The 13,836-nt window shown below is 45.1% G+C and overlaps 14 non-coding genes across 14 annotated transcripts; all 14 read right to left on the bottom strand.

Moving 5' to 3' along the window:
- Positions 1–524: 524 nt before the first annotated feature.
- Positions 525–639, bottom strand: LOC147677091 (U5 spliceosomal RNA). Its single transcript, XR_015303092.1, has one exon. It is a non-coding gene; the product is annotated as a U5 spliceosomal RNA (small nuclear RNA).
- An 897-nt stretch (positions 640–1,536) lies between these two features.
- Positions 1,537–1,651, bottom strand: LOC147677090 (U5 spliceosomal RNA). Its single transcript, XR_015302881.1, has one exon. It is a non-coding gene; the product is annotated as a U5 spliceosomal RNA (small nuclear RNA).
- An 897-nt stretch (positions 1,652–2,548) lies between these two features.
- Positions 2,549–2,663, bottom strand: LOC147677089 (U5 spliceosomal RNA). Its single transcript, XR_015303091.1, has one exon. It is a non-coding gene; the product is annotated as a U5 spliceosomal RNA (small nuclear RNA).
- An 897-nt stretch (positions 2,664–3,560) lies between these two features.
- Positions 3,561–3,675, bottom strand: LOC147677088 (U5 spliceosomal RNA). Its single transcript, XR_015302872.1, has one exon. It is a non-coding gene; the product is annotated as a U5 spliceosomal RNA (small nuclear RNA).
- An 897-nt stretch (positions 3,676–4,572) lies between these two features.
- On the bottom strand, positions 4,573–4,687 carry LOC147677087 (U5 spliceosomal RNA). Its single transcript, XR_015303090.1, has one exon. It is a non-coding gene; the product is annotated as a U5 spliceosomal RNA (small nuclear RNA).
- Positions 4,688–5,584: 897 nt separating this feature from the next.
- LOC147677086 (U5 spliceosomal RNA) lies at positions 5,585–5,699 on the bottom strand. Its single transcript, XR_015303089.1, has one exon. It is a non-coding gene; the product is annotated as a U5 spliceosomal RNA (small nuclear RNA).
- An 897-nt stretch (positions 5,700–6,596) lies between these two features.
- Positions 6,597–6,711, bottom strand: LOC147677085 (U5 spliceosomal RNA). Its single transcript, XR_015302730.1, has one exon. It is a non-coding gene; the product is annotated as a U5 spliceosomal RNA (small nuclear RNA).
- An 897-nt stretch (positions 6,712–7,608) lies between these two features.
- LOC147677084 (U5 spliceosomal RNA) lies at positions 7,609–7,723 on the bottom strand. The gene has a single exon (XR_015302826.1). It is a non-coding gene; the product is annotated as a U5 spliceosomal RNA (small nuclear RNA).
- An 896-nt stretch (positions 7,724–8,619) lies between these two features.
- LOC147677083 (U5 spliceosomal RNA) lies at positions 8,620–8,734 on the bottom strand. Its single transcript, XR_015303088.1, has one exon. It is a non-coding gene; the product is annotated as a U5 spliceosomal RNA (small nuclear RNA).
- An 897-nt stretch (positions 8,735–9,631) lies between these two features.
- Positions 9,632–9,746, bottom strand: LOC147677082 (U5 spliceosomal RNA). The gene has a single exon (XR_015303087.1). It is a non-coding gene; the product is annotated as a U5 spliceosomal RNA (small nuclear RNA).
- Positions 9,747–10,643: 897 nt separating this feature from the next.
- Positions 10,644–10,758, bottom strand: LOC147677081 (U5 spliceosomal RNA). The gene has a single exon (XR_015303086.1). It is a non-coding gene; the product is annotated as a U5 spliceosomal RNA (small nuclear RNA).
- An 897-nt stretch (positions 10,759–11,655) lies between these two features.
- On the bottom strand, positions 11,656–11,770 carry LOC147677080 (U5 spliceosomal RNA). Its single transcript, XR_015302825.1, has one exon. It is a non-coding gene; the product is annotated as a U5 spliceosomal RNA (small nuclear RNA).
- Positions 11,771–12,667: 897 nt separating this feature from the next.
- LOC147677079 (U5 spliceosomal RNA) lies at positions 12,668–12,782 on the bottom strand. Its single transcript, XR_015303085.1, has one exon. It is a non-coding gene; the product is annotated as a U5 spliceosomal RNA (small nuclear RNA).
- An 897-nt stretch (positions 12,783–13,679) lies between these two features.
- Positions 13,680–13,794, bottom strand: LOC147677078 (U5 spliceosomal RNA). The gene has a single exon (XR_015302880.1). It is a non-coding gene; the product is annotated as a U5 spliceosomal RNA (small nuclear RNA).
- Positions 13,795–13,836: the final 42 nt, after the last annotated feature.

The following is a 13,836-nucleotide window of genomic DNA, read 5'->3' as shown; positions in this document are numbered from 1 at the left end:
CCACTGTTCTATGCAAATAGCCATGCACTTTAAGTCCCTTTTTCACACGTATTTTCATTAAAGCTGAATATATAAGTATAGATCTGTATAGGCTGGAGGCACATGAAACAAGACAAACGAGCCCCTTCAAGTGTACCTGAGAGGAATCTGACTCAGGATTGGCCACCCTCTAAGGGCACCCCAACAGGCACAAATAACGGGCAAGTCCTATGAAAAGCGCAGCATGACTCTTGGTGCCACCTTTTAAAAGGAGAGTGACGTCTGGCCTCTGGCAGCAGGAATGTTGAGAAAAGAGAAAATACACTGCCTGCTATCGTGCAGTTTCAAGATAGTCAAGGAAAAGCAATCTCATGCACTGCCCAAGCTCTTTCCCATGATGCACCTCTCCTACACTCTGTCTATGCAAATGAGCAAGCAGAGAGATCAGGAATAAAACACGAAGCTCATGTTCCCTTATAACAGTAGCAGACAACTCCTAAATATTCCCCAACTTCTAATGCTTTTCTTTTAAACAAATGATAAACAGCCTCACCTGTGGTAAGGCTTAAAAAAATTGAATAAACTCGTAAATGTTCCTCTCCACGGAAATCTTTAGTAAAAGGCGAAAGATTTTTTCGTTTTGAAGAGAAACCAGAGTAAGTTAGAATATGGCTCTCTGGGGGTTAGAGGCACCAGATCAAAGACCCTATCATTGCGAGGGTGAGGACCTGAGAGGTATTTGCAGCCTCTAAAAAAGAGGGCAAGAACTAGGCCGGTGAGGGAAACAGGATCAAACTTCAGAGTCTCTGCTCAAAGCACAGAAAAGCAAAAAGGTGGGCAGTTCCAAGTGTCTGCCTGGGAATATGCAAATTCTTTTTGTACACACCTCAGCTCATTAGGAGGTGTCGGGGCTGCTGGGCAAGGGGAACGGGAAGCGTGAATCAGGCTTTCACTGAAGTGGCACTGTAGGACTTTCGTCCCCAACGATTTTACGCTTTCCCCACCATCCCTCCAATCGATAGGCTGTGAGCCACCACTGTTCTATGCAAATAGCCATGCACTTTAAGTCCCTTTTTCACACGTATTTTCATTAAAGCTGAATATATAAGTATAGATCTGTCTAGGCTGGAGGCACATGAAACAAGACAAACGAGCCCCTTCAAGTGTACCTGAGAGGAATCTGACTCAGGATTGGCCACCCTCTAAGGGCACCCCAACAGGCACAAATAACGGGCAAGCCCTATGAAAAGCGCAGCATGACTCTTGGTGCCACCTTTTAAAAGGAGAGTGACGTCTGGCCTCTGGCAGCAGGAATGTTGAGAAAAGAGAAAATACACTGCCTGCTATCGTGCAGTTTCAAGATAGTCAAGGAAAAGCAATCTCATGCACTGCCCAAGCTCTTTCCCATGATGCACCTCTCCTACACTCTGTCTATGCAAATGAGCAAGCAGAGAGATCAGGAATAAAACACCAAGCTCATGTTCCCTTATAACAGTAGCAGACAACTCCTAAATATTCCCCAACTTCTAATGCTTTTCTTTTAAACAAATGATAAACAGCCTCAGCTGTGGTAAGGCTTAAAAAAATTGAATAAACTCGTAAATGTTCCTCTACACGAAAATCTTTAGTAAAAGGCGAAAGATTTTTTCGTTTTGAAGAGAAACCAGAGTAAGTTAGAATATGGCTCTCTGGGGGTTAGAGGCACCAGATCAAAGACCCTATCATTGCGAGGGTGAGGACCTGAGAGGTATTTGCAGCCTCTAAAAAAGAGGGCAAGATCTAGGCCGGTGAGGGAAACAGGATCAAACTTCAGAGTCTCTGCTCACAGCACAGAAAAGCAAAAAGGTGGGCAGTTCCAAGTGTCTGCCTGGGAATATGCAAATTCTTTTTGTACACACCTCAGCTCATTAGGAGGTGTCGGGGCTGCTGGGCAAGGGGAACGGGAAGCGTGAATCAGGCTTTCACTGAAGTGGCACTGTAGGACTTTCGTCCCCAACGATTTTACGCTTTCCCCACCATCCCTCCAATCGATAGGCTGTGAGCCACCACTGTTCTATGCAAATAGCCATGCACTTTAAGTCCCTTTTTCACACGTATTTTCATTAAAGCTGAATATATAAGTATAGATCTGTCTAGGCTGGAGGCACATGAAACAAGACAAACGAGCCCCTTCAAGTGTACCTGAGAGGAATCTGACTCAGGATTGGCCACCCTCTATGGGCACCCCAACAGGCACAAATAACGGGCAAGTCCTATGAAAAGCGCAGCATGACTCTTGGTGCCACCTTTTAAAAGGAGAGTGACGTCTGGCCTCTGGCAGCAGGAATGTTGAGAAAAGAGAAAATACACTGCCTGCTATCGTGCAGTTTCAAGATAGTCAAGGAAAAGCAATCTCATGCACTGCCCAAGCTCTTTCCCATGATGCACCTCTCCTACACTCTGTCTATGCAAATGAGCAAGCAGAGAGATCAGGAATAAAACACCAAGCTCATGTTCCCTTATAACAGTAGCAGACAACTCCTAAATATTCCCCAACTTCTAATGCTTTTCTTTTAAACAAATGATAAACAGCCTCACCTGTGGTAAGGCTTAAAAAAATTGAATAAACTCGTAAATGTTCCTCTCCACGGAAATCTTTAGTAAAAGGCGAAAGATTTTTTCGTTTTGAAGAGAAACCAGAGTAAGTTAGAATATGGCTCTCTGGGGGTTAGAGGCACCAGATCAAAGACCCTATCATTGCGAGGGTGAGGACCTGAGAGGTATTTGCAGCCTCTAAAAAAGAGGGCAAGAACTAGGCCGGTGAGGGAAACAGGATCAAACTTCAGAGTCTCTGCTCACAGCACAGAAAAGCAAAAAGGTGGGCAGTTCCAAGTGTCTGCCTGGGAATATGCAAATTCTTTTTGTACACACCTCAGCTCATTAGGAGGTGTCGGGGCTGCTGGGCAAGGGGAACGGGAAGCGTGAATCAGGCTTTCACTGAAGTGGCACTGTAGGACTTTCGTTCCCAACGATTTTACGCTTTCCCCACCATCCCTCCAATCGATAGGCTGTGAGCCACCACTGTTCTATGCAAATAGCCATGCACTTTAAGTCCCTTTTTCACACGTATTTTCATTAAAGCTGAATATATAAGTATAGATCTGTCTAGGCTGGAGGCACATGAAACAAGACAAACGAGCCCCTTCAAGTGTACCTGAGAGGAATCTGACTCAGGATTGGCCACCCTCTAAGGGCACCCCAACAGGCACAAATAACGGGCAAGTCCTATGAAAAGCGCAGCATGACTCTTGGTGCCACCTTTTAAAAGGAGAGTGACGTCTGGCCTCTGGCAGCAGGAATGTTGAGAAAAGAGAAAATACACTGCCTGCTATCGTGCAGTTTCAAGATAGTCAAGGAAAAGCAATCTCATGCACTGCCCAAGCTCTTTCCCATGATGCACCTCTCCTACACTCTGTCTATGCAAATGAGCAAGCAGAGAGATCAGGAATAAAACACCAAGCTCATGTTCCCTTATAACAGTAGCAGACAACTCCTAAATATTCCCCAACTTCTAATGCTTTTCTTTTAAACAAATGATAAACAGCCTCACCTGTGGTAAGGCTTAAAAAAATTGAATAAACTCGTAAATGTTCCTCTCCACGGAAATCTTTAGTAAAAGGCGAAAAAATTTTTCGTTTTGAAGAGAAACCAGAGTAAGTTAGAATATGGCTCTCTGGGGGTTAGAGGCACCAGATCAAAGACCCTATCATTGCGAGGGTGAGGACCTGAGAGGTATTTGCAGCCTCTAAAAAAGAGGGCAAGAACTAGGCCGGTGAGGGAAACAGGATCAAACTTCAGAGTCTCTGCTCAAAGCACAGAAAAGCAAAAAGGTGGGCAGTTCCAAGTGTCTGCCTGGGAATATGCAAATTCTTTTTGTACACACCTCAGCTCATTAGGAGGTGTCGGGGCTGCTGGGCAAGGGGAACGGGAAGCGTGAATCAGGCTTTCACTGAAGTGGCACTGTAGGACTTTCGTCCCCAACGATTTTACGCTTTCCCCACCATCCCTCCAATCGATAGGCTGTGAGCCACCACTGTTCTATGCAAATAGCCATGCACTTTAAGTCCCTTTTTCACACGTATTTTCATTAAAGCTGAATATATAAGTATAGATCTGTCTAGGCTGGAGGCACATGAAACAAGACAAACGAGCCCCTTCAAGTGTACCTGAGAGGAATCTGACTCAGGATTGGCCACCCTCTAAGGGCACCCCAACAGGCACAAATAACGGGCAAGCCCTATGAAAAGCGCAGCATGACTCTTGGTGCCACCTTTTAAAAGGAGAGTGACGTCTGGCCTCTGGCAGCAGGAATGTTGAGAAAAGAGAAAATACACTGCCTGCTATTGTGCAGTTTCAAGATAGTCAAGGAAAAGCAATCTCATGCACTGCCCAAGCTCTTTCCCATGATGCACCTCTCCTACACTCTGTCTATGCAAATGAGCAAGCAGAGAGATCAGGAATAAAACACCAAGCTCATGTTCCCTTATAACAGTAGCAGACAACTCCTAAATATTCCCCAACTTCTAATGCTTTTCTTTTAAACAAATGATAAACAGCCTCACCTGTGGTAAGGCTTAAAAAAATTGAATAAACTCGTAAATGTTCCTCTCCACGGAAATCTTTAGTAAAAGGCGAAAGATTTTTTCGTTTTGAAGAGAAACCAGAGTAAGTTAGAATATGGCTCTCTGGGGGTTAGAGGCACCAGATCAAAGACCCTATCATTGCGAGGGTGAGGACCTGAGAGGTATTTGCAGCCTCTAAAAAAGAGGGCAAGAACTAGGCCGGTGAGGGAAACAGGATCAAACTTCAGAGTCTCTGCTCACAGCACAGAAAAGCAAAAAGGTGGGCAGTTCCAAGTGTCTGCCTGGGAATATGCAAATTCTTTTTGTACACACCTCAGCTCATTAGGAGGTGTCGGGGCTGCTGGGCAAGGGGAACGGGAAGCGTGAATCAGGCTTTCACTGAAGTGGCACTGTAGGACTTTCGTCCCCAACGATTTTACGCTTTCCCCACCATCCCTCCAATCGATAGGCTGTGAGCCACCACTGTTCTATGCAAATAGCCATGCACTTTAAGTCCCTTTTTCACACGTATTTTCATTAAAGCTGAATATATAAGTATAGATCTGTCTAGGCTGGAGGCACATGAAACAAGACAAACGAGCCCCTTCAAGTGTACCTGAGAGGAATCTGACTCAGGATTGGCCACCCTCTAAGGGCACCCCAACAGGCACAAATAACGGGCAAGTCCTATGAAAAGCGCAGCATGACTCTTGGTGCCACCTTTTAAAAGGAGAGTGACGTCTGGCCTCTGGCAGCAGGAATGTTGAGAAAAGAGAAAATACACTGCCTGCTATCGTGCAGTTTCAAGATAGTCAAGGAAAAGCAATCTCATGCACTGCCCAAGCTCTTTCCCATGATGCACCTCTCCTACACTCTGTCTATGCAAATGAGCAAGCAGAGAGATCAGGAATAAAACACCAAGCTCATGTTCCCTTATAACAGTAGCAGACAACTCCTAAATATTCCCCAACTTCTAATGCTTTTCTTTTAAACAAATGATAAACAGCCTCACCTGTGGTAAGGCTTAAAAAAATTGAATAAACTCGTAAATGTTCCTCTCCACGGAAATCTTTAGTAAAAGGCGAAAGATTTTTTCGTTTTGAAGAGAAACCAGAGTAAGTTAGAATATGGCTCTCTGGGGGTTAGAGGCACCAGATCAAAGACCCTATCATTGCGAGGGTGAGGACCTGAGAGGTATTTGCAGCCTCTAAAAAAGAGGGCAAGAACTAGGCCGGTGAGGGAAACAGGATCAAACTTCAGAGTCTCTGCTCACAGCACAGAAAAGCAAAAAGGTGGGCAGTTCCAAGTGTCTGCCTGGGAATATGCAAATTCTTTTTGTACACACCTCAGCTCATTAGGAGGTGTCGGGGCTGCTGGGCAAGGGGAACGGGAAGCGTGAATCAGGCTTTCACTGAAGTGGCACTGTAGGACTTTCGTCCCCAACGATTTTACGCTTTCCCCACCATCCCTCCAATCGATAGGCTGTGAGCCACCACTGTTCTATGCAAATAGCCATGCACTTTAAGTCCCTTTTTCACACGTATTTTCATTAAAGCTGAATATATAAGTATAGATCTGTATAGGCTGGAGGCACATGAAACAAGACAAACGAGCCCCTTCAAGTGTACCTGAGAGGAATCTGACTCAGGATTGGCCACCCTCTAAGGGCACCCCAACAGGCACAAATAACGTGCAAGTCCTATGAAAAGCGCAGCATGACTCTTGGTGCCACCTTTTAAAAGGAGAGTGACGTCTGGCCTCTGGCAGCAGGAATGTTGAGAAAAGAGAAAATACACTGCCTGCTATCGTGCAGTTTCAAGATAGTCAAGGAAAAGCAATCTCATGCACTGCCCAAGCTCTTTCCCATGATGCACCTCTCCTACACTCTGTCTATGCAAATGAGCAAGCAGAGAGATCAGGAATAAAACACCAAGCTCATGTTCCCTTATAACAGTAGCAGACAACTCCTAAATATTCCCCAACTTCTAATGCTTTTCTTTTAAACAAATGATAAACAGCCTCACCTGTGGTAAGGCTTAATAAAATTGAATAAACTCGTAAATGTTCCTCTCCACGGAAATCTTTAGTAAAAGGCGAAAGATTTTTTCGTTTTGAAGAGAAACCAGAGTAAGTTAGAATATGGCTCTCTGGGGGTTAGAGGCACCAGATCAAAGACCCTATCATTGCGAGGGTGAGGACCTGAGAGGTATTTGCAGCCTCTAAAAAAGAGGGCAAGAACTAGGCCGGTGAGGGAAACAGGATCAAACTTCAGAGTCTCTGCTCAAAGCACAGAAAAGCAAAAAGGTGGGCAGTTCCAAGTGTCTGCCTGGGAATATGCAAATTCTTTTTGTACACACCTCAGCTCATTAGGAGGTGTCGGGGCTGCTGGGCAAGGGGAACGGGAAGCGTGAATCAGGCTTTCACTGAAGTGGCACTGTAGGACTTTCGTCCCCAACGATTTTACGCTTTCCCCACCATCCCTCCAATCGATAGGCTGTGAGCCACCACTGTTCTATGCAAATAGCCATGCACTTTAAGTCCCTTTTTCACACGTATTTTCATTAAAGCTGAATATATAAGTATAGATCTGTCTAGGCTGGAGGCACATGAAACAAGACAAACGAGCCCCTTCAAGTGTACCTGAGAGGAATCTGACTCAGGATTGGCCACCCTCTAAGGGCACCCCAACAGGCACAAATAACGGGCAAGCCCTATGAAAAGCGCAGCATGACTCTTGGTGCCACCTTTTAAAAGGAGAGTGACGTCTGGCCTCTGGCAGCAGGAATGTTGAGAAAAGAGAAAATACACTGCCTGCTATCGTGCAGTTTCAAGATAGTCAAGGAAAAGCAATCTCATGCACTGCCCAAGCTCTTTCCCATGATGCACCTCTCCTACACTCTGTCTATGCAAATGAGCAAGCAGAGAGATCAGGAATAAAACACCAAGCTCATGTTCCCTTATAACAGTAGCAGACAACTCCTAAATATTCCCCAACTTCTAATGCTTTTCTTTTAAACAAATGATAAACAGCCTCACCTGTGGTAAGGCTTAAAAAAATTGAATAAACTCGTAAATGTTCCTCTACACGAAAATCTTTAGTAAAAGGCGAAAGATTTTTTCGTTTTGAAGAGAAACCAGAGTAAGTTAGAATATGGCTCTCTGGGGGTTAGAGGCACCAGATCAAAGACCCTATCATTGCGAGGGTGAGGACCTGAGAGGTATTTGCAGCCTCTAAAAAAGAGGGCAAGAACTAGGCCGGTGAGGGAAACAGGATCAAACTTCAGAGTCTCTGCTCAAAGCACAGAAAAGCAAAAAGGTGGGCAGTTCCAAGTGTCTGCCTGGGAATATGCAAATTCTTTTTGTACACACCTCAGCTCATTAGGAGGTGTCGGGGCTGCTGGGCAAGGGGAACGGGAAGCGTGAATCAGGCTTTCACTGAAGTGGCACTGTAGGACTTTTGTCCCCAACGATTTTACGCTTTCCCCACCATCCCTCCAATCGATAGGCTGTGAGCCACCACTGTTCTATGCAAATAGCCATGCACTTTAAGTCCCTTTTCACACGTATTTTCATTAAAGCTGAATATATAAGTATAGATCTGTCTAGGCTGGAGGCACATGAAACAAGACAAACGAGCCCCTTCAAGTGTACCTGAGAGGAATCTGACTCAGGATTGGCCACCCTCTAAGGGCACCCCAACAGGCACAAATAACGGGCAAGCCCTATGAAAAGCGCAGCATTACTCTTGGTGCCACCTTTTAAAAGGAGAGTGACGTCTGGCCTCTGGCAGCAGGAATGTTGAGAAAAGAGAAAATACACTGCCTGCTATCGTGCAGTTTCAAGATAGTCAAGGAAAAGCAATCTCATGCACTGCCCAAGCTCTTTCCCATGATGCACCTCTCCTACACTCTGTCTATGCAAATGAGCAAGCAGAGAGATCAGGAATAAAACACCAAGCTCATGTTCCCTTATAACAGTAGCAGACAACTCCTAAATATTCCCCAACTTCTAATGCTTTTCTTTTAAACAAATGATAAACAGCCTCACCTGTGGTAAGGCTTAAAAAAATTGAATAAACTCGTAAATGTTCCTCTCCACGGAAATCTTTAGTAAAAGGCGAAAGATTTTTTCGTTTTGAAGAGAAACCAGAGTAAGTTAGAATATGGCTCTCTGGGGGTTAGAGGCACCAGATCAAAGACCCTATCATTGCGAGGGTGAGGACCTGAGAGGTATTTGCAGCCTCTAAAAAAGAGGGCAAGAACTAGGCCGGTGAGGGAAACAGGATCAAACTTCAGAGTCTCTGCTCACAGCACAGAAAAGCAAAAAGGTGGGCAGTTCCAAGTGTCTGCCTGGGAATATGCAAATTCTTTTTGTACACACCTCAGCTCATTAGGAGGTGTCGGGGCTGCTGGGCAAGGGGAACGGGAAGCGTGAATCAGGCTTTCACTGAAGTGGCACTGTAGGACTTTCGTCCCCAACGATTTTACGCTTTCCCCACCATCCCTCCAATCGATAGGCTGTGAGCCACCACTGTTCTATGCAAATAGCCATGCACTTTAAGTCCCTTTTTCACACGTATTTTCATTAAAGCTGAATATATAAGTATAGATCTGTCTAGGCTGGAGGCACATGAAACAAGACAAACGAGCCCCTTCAAGTGTACCTGAGAGGAATCTGACTCAGGATTGGCCACCCTCTAAGGGCACCCCAACAGGCACAAATAACGGGCAAGTCCTATGAAAAGCGCAGCATGACTCTTGGTGCCACCTTTTAAAAGGAGAGTGACGTCTGGCCTCTGGCAGCAGGAATGTTGAGAAAAGAGAAAATACACTGCCTGCTATCGTGCAGTTTCAAGATAGTCAAGGAAAAGCAATCTCATGCACTGCCCAAGCTCTTTCCCATGATGCACCTCTCCTACACTCTGTCTATGCAAATGAGCAAGCAGAGAGATCAGGAATAAAACACCAAGCTCATGTTCCCTTATAACAGTAGCAGACAACTCCTAAATATTCCCCAACTTCTAATGCTTTTCTTTTAAACAAATGATAAACAGCCTCACCTGTGGTAAGGCTTAAAAAAATTGAATAAACTCGTAAATGTTCCTCTCCACGGAAATCTTTAGTAAAAGGCGAAAGATTTTTTCGTTTTGAAGAGAAACCAGAGTAAGTTAGAATATGGCTCTCTGGGGGTTAGAGGCACCAGATCAAAGACCCTATCATTGCGAGGGTGAGGACCTGAGAGGTATTTGCAGCCTCTAAAAAAGAGGGCAAGAACTAGGCCGGTGAGGGAAACAGGATCAAACTTCAGAGTCTCTGCTCACAGCACAGAAAAGCAAAAAGGTGGGCAGTTCCAAGTGTCTGCCTGGGAATATGCAAATTCTTTTTGTACACACCTCAGCTCATTAGGAGGTGTCGGGGCTGCTGGGCAAGGGGAACGGGAAGCGTGAATCAGGCTTTCACTGAAGTGGCACTGTAGGACTTTCGTCCCCAACGATTTTACGCTTTCCCCACCATCCCTCCAATCGATAGGCTGTGAGCCACCACTGTTCTATGCAAATAGCCATGCACTTTAAGTCCCTTTTTCACACGTATTTTCATTAAAGCTGAATATATAAGTATAGATCTGTCTAGGCTGGAGGCACATGAAACAAGACAAACGAGCCCCTTCAAGTGTACCTGAGAGGAATCTGACTCAGGATTGGCCACCCTCTAAGGGCACCCCAACAGGCACAAATAACGGGCAAGTCCTATGAAAAGCGCAGCATGACTCTTGGTGCCACCTTTTAAAAGGAGAGTGACGTCTGGCCTCTGGCAGCAGGAATGTTGAGAAAAGAGAAAATACACTGCCTGCTATCGTGCAGTTTCAAGATAGTCAAGGAAAAGCAATCTCATGCACTGCCCAAGCTCTTTCCCATGATGCACCTCTCCTACACTCTGTCTATGCAAATGAGCAAGCAGAGAGATCAGGAATAAAACACCAAGCTCATGTTCCCTTATAACAGTAGCAGACAACTCCTAAATATTCCCCAACTTCTAATGCTTTTCTTTTAAACAAATGATAAACAGCCTCACCTGTGGTAAGGCTTAAAAAAATTGAATAAACTCGTAAATGTTCCTCTCCACGGAAATCTTTAGTAAAAGGCGAAAGATTTTTTCGTTTTGAAGAGAAACCAGAGTAAGTTAGAATATGGCTCTCTGGGGGTTAGAGGCACCAGATCAAAGACCCTATCATTGCGAGGGTGAGGACCTGAGAGGTATTTGCAGCCTCTAAAAAAGAGGGCAAGAACTAGGCCGGTGAGGGAAACAGGATCAAACTTCAGAGTCTCTGCTCACAGCACAGAAAAGCAAAAAGGTGGGCAGTTCCAAGTGTCTGCCTGGGAATATGCAAATTCTTTTTGTACACACCTCAGCTCATTAGGAGGTGTCGGGGCTGCTGGGCAAGGGGAACGGGAAGCGTGAATCAGGCTTTCACTGAAGTGGCACTGTAGGACTTTCGTTCCCAACGATTTTACGCTTTCCCCACCATCCCTCCAATCGATAGGCTGTGAGCCACCACTGTTCTATGCAAATAGCCATGCACTTTAAGTCCCTTTTTCACACGTATTTTCATTAAAGCTGAATATATAAGTATAGATCTGTCTAGGCTGGAGGCACATGAAACAAGACAAACGAGCCCCTTCAAGTGTACCTGAGAGGAATCTGACTCAGGATTGGCCACCCTCTAAGGGCACCCCAACAGGCACAAATAACGGGCAAGCCCTATGAAAAGCGCAGCATGACTCTTGGTGCCACCTTTTAAAAGGAGAGTGACGTCTGGCCTCTGGCAGCAGGAATGTTGAGAAAAGAGAAAATACACTGCCTGCTATTGTGCAGTTTCAAGATAGTCAAGGAAAAGCAATCTCATGCACTGCCCAAGCTCTTTCCCATGACGCACCTCTCCTACACTCTGTCTATGCAAATGAGCAAGCAGAGAGATCAGGAATAAAACACCAAGCTCATGTTCCCTTATAAAAGTAGCAGACAACTCCTAAATATTCCCCAACTTCTAATGCTTTTCTTTTAAACAAATGATAAACAGCCTCACCTGTGGTAAGGCTTAAAAAAATTGAATAAACTCGTAAATGTTCCTCTACACGAAAATCTTTAGTAAAAGGCGAAAGATTTTTTCGTTTTGAAGAGAAACCAGAGTAAGTTAGAATATGGCTCTCTGGGGGTTAGAGGCACCAGATCAAAGACCCTATCATTGCGAGGGTGAGGACCTGAGAGGTATTTGCAGCCTCTAAAAAAGAGGGCAAGAACTAGGCCGGTGAGGGAAACAGGATCAAACTTCAGAGTCTCTGCTCAAAGCACAGAAAAGCAAAAAGGTGGGCAGTTCCAAGTGTCTGCCTGGGAATATGCAAATTCTTTTTGTACACACCTCAGCTCATTAGGAGGTGTCGGGGCTGCTGGGCAAGGGGAACGGGAAGCGTGAATCAGGCTTTCACTGAAGTGGCACTGTAGGACTTTTGTCCCCAACGATTTTACGCTTTCCCCACCATCCCTCCAATCGATAGGCTGTGAGCCACCACTGTTCTATGCAAATAGCCATGCACTTTAAGTCCCTTTTCACACGTATTTTCATTAAAGCTGAATATATAAGTATAGATCTGTCTAGGCTGGAGGCACATGAAACAAGACAAACGAGCCCCTTCAAGTGTACCTGAGAGGAATCTGACTCAGGATTGGCCACCCTCTAAGGGCACCCCGAACGGGCACAAATAACGGGCAAGCCCTATGAAAAGCGCAGCATGACTCTTGGTGCCACCTTTTAAAAGGAGAGTGACGTCTGGCCTCTGGCAGCAGGAATGTTGAGAAAAGAGAAAATACACTGCCTGCTATCGTGCAGTTTCAAGATAGTCAAGGAAAAGCAATCTCATGCACTGCCCAAGCTCTTTCCCATGATGCACCTCTCCTACACTCTGTCTATGCAAATGAGCAAGCAGAGAGATCAGGAATAAAACACCAAGCTCATGTTCCCTTATAACAGTAGCAGACAACTCCTAAATATTCCCCAACTTCTAATGCTTTTCTTTTAAACAAATGATAAACAGCCTCACCTGTGGTAAGGCTTAAAAAAATTGAATAAACTCGTAAATGTTCCTCTCCACGGAAATCTTTAGTAAAAGGCGAAAGATTTTTTCGTTTTGAAGAGAAACCAGAGTAAGTTAGAATATGGCTCTCTGGGGGTTAGAGGCACCAGATCAAAGACCCTATCATTGCGAGGGTGAGGACCTGAGAGGTATTTGCAGCCTCTAAAAAAGAGGGCAAGAACTAGGCCGGTGAGGGAAACAGGATCAAACTTCAGAGTCTCTGCTCACAGCACAGAAAAGCAAAAAGGTGGGCAGTTCCAAGTGTCTGCCTGGGAATATGCAAATTCTTTTTGTACACACCTCAGCTCATTAGGAGGTGTCGGGGCTGCTGGGCAAGGGGAACGGGAAGCGTGAATCAGGCTTTCACTGAAGTGGCACTGTAGGACTTTCGTTCCCAACGATTTTACGCTTTCCCCACCATCCCTCCAATCGATAGGCTGTGAGCCACCACTGTTCTATGCAAATAGCCATGCACTTTAAGTCCCTTTTTCACACGTATTTTCATTAAAGCTGAATATATAAGTATAGATCTGTCTAGGCTGGAGGCACATGAAACAAGACAAACGAGCCCCTTCAAGTGTACCTGAGAGGAATCTGACTCAGGATTGGCCACCCTCTAAGGGCACCCCAACAGGCACAAATAACGGGCAAGCCCTATGAAAAGCGCAGCATGACTCTTGGTGCCACCTTTTAAAAGGAGAGTGACGTCTGGCCTCTGGCAGCAGGAATGTTGAGAAAAGAGAAAATACACTGCCTGCTATCGTGCAGTTTCAAGATAGTCAAGGAAAAGCAATCTCATGCACTGCCCAAGCTCTTTCCCATGATGCACCTCTCCTACACTCTGTCTATGCAAATGAGCAAGCAGAGAGATCAGGAATAAAACACCAAGCTCATGTTCCCTTATAACAGTAGCAGACAACTCCTAAATATTCCCCAACTTCTAATGCTTTTCTTTTAAACAAATGATAAACAGCCTCAGCTGTGGTAAGGCTTAAAAAAATTGAATAAACTCGTAAATGTTCCTCTACACGAAAATCTTTAGTAAAAGGCGAAAGATTTTTTCGTTTTGAAGAGAAACCAGAGTAAGTTAGAATATGGCTCTCTGGGGGTTAGAGGCACCAGATCAAA

This window comes from Lissotriton vulgaris, chromosome 12 (genome assembly GCF_964263255.1).
Source record: "Lissotriton vulgaris chromosome 12, aLisVul1.2, whole genome shotgun sequence".
Taxonomy (NCBI): domain Eukaryota; kingdom Metazoa; phylum Chordata; class Amphibia; order Caudata; family Salamandridae; genus Lissotriton; species Lissotriton vulgaris.
The sequence above is the reverse complement of the archived record's forward strand: the minus strand, read 5'-3'. Positions and strand labels throughout refer to the sequence as shown.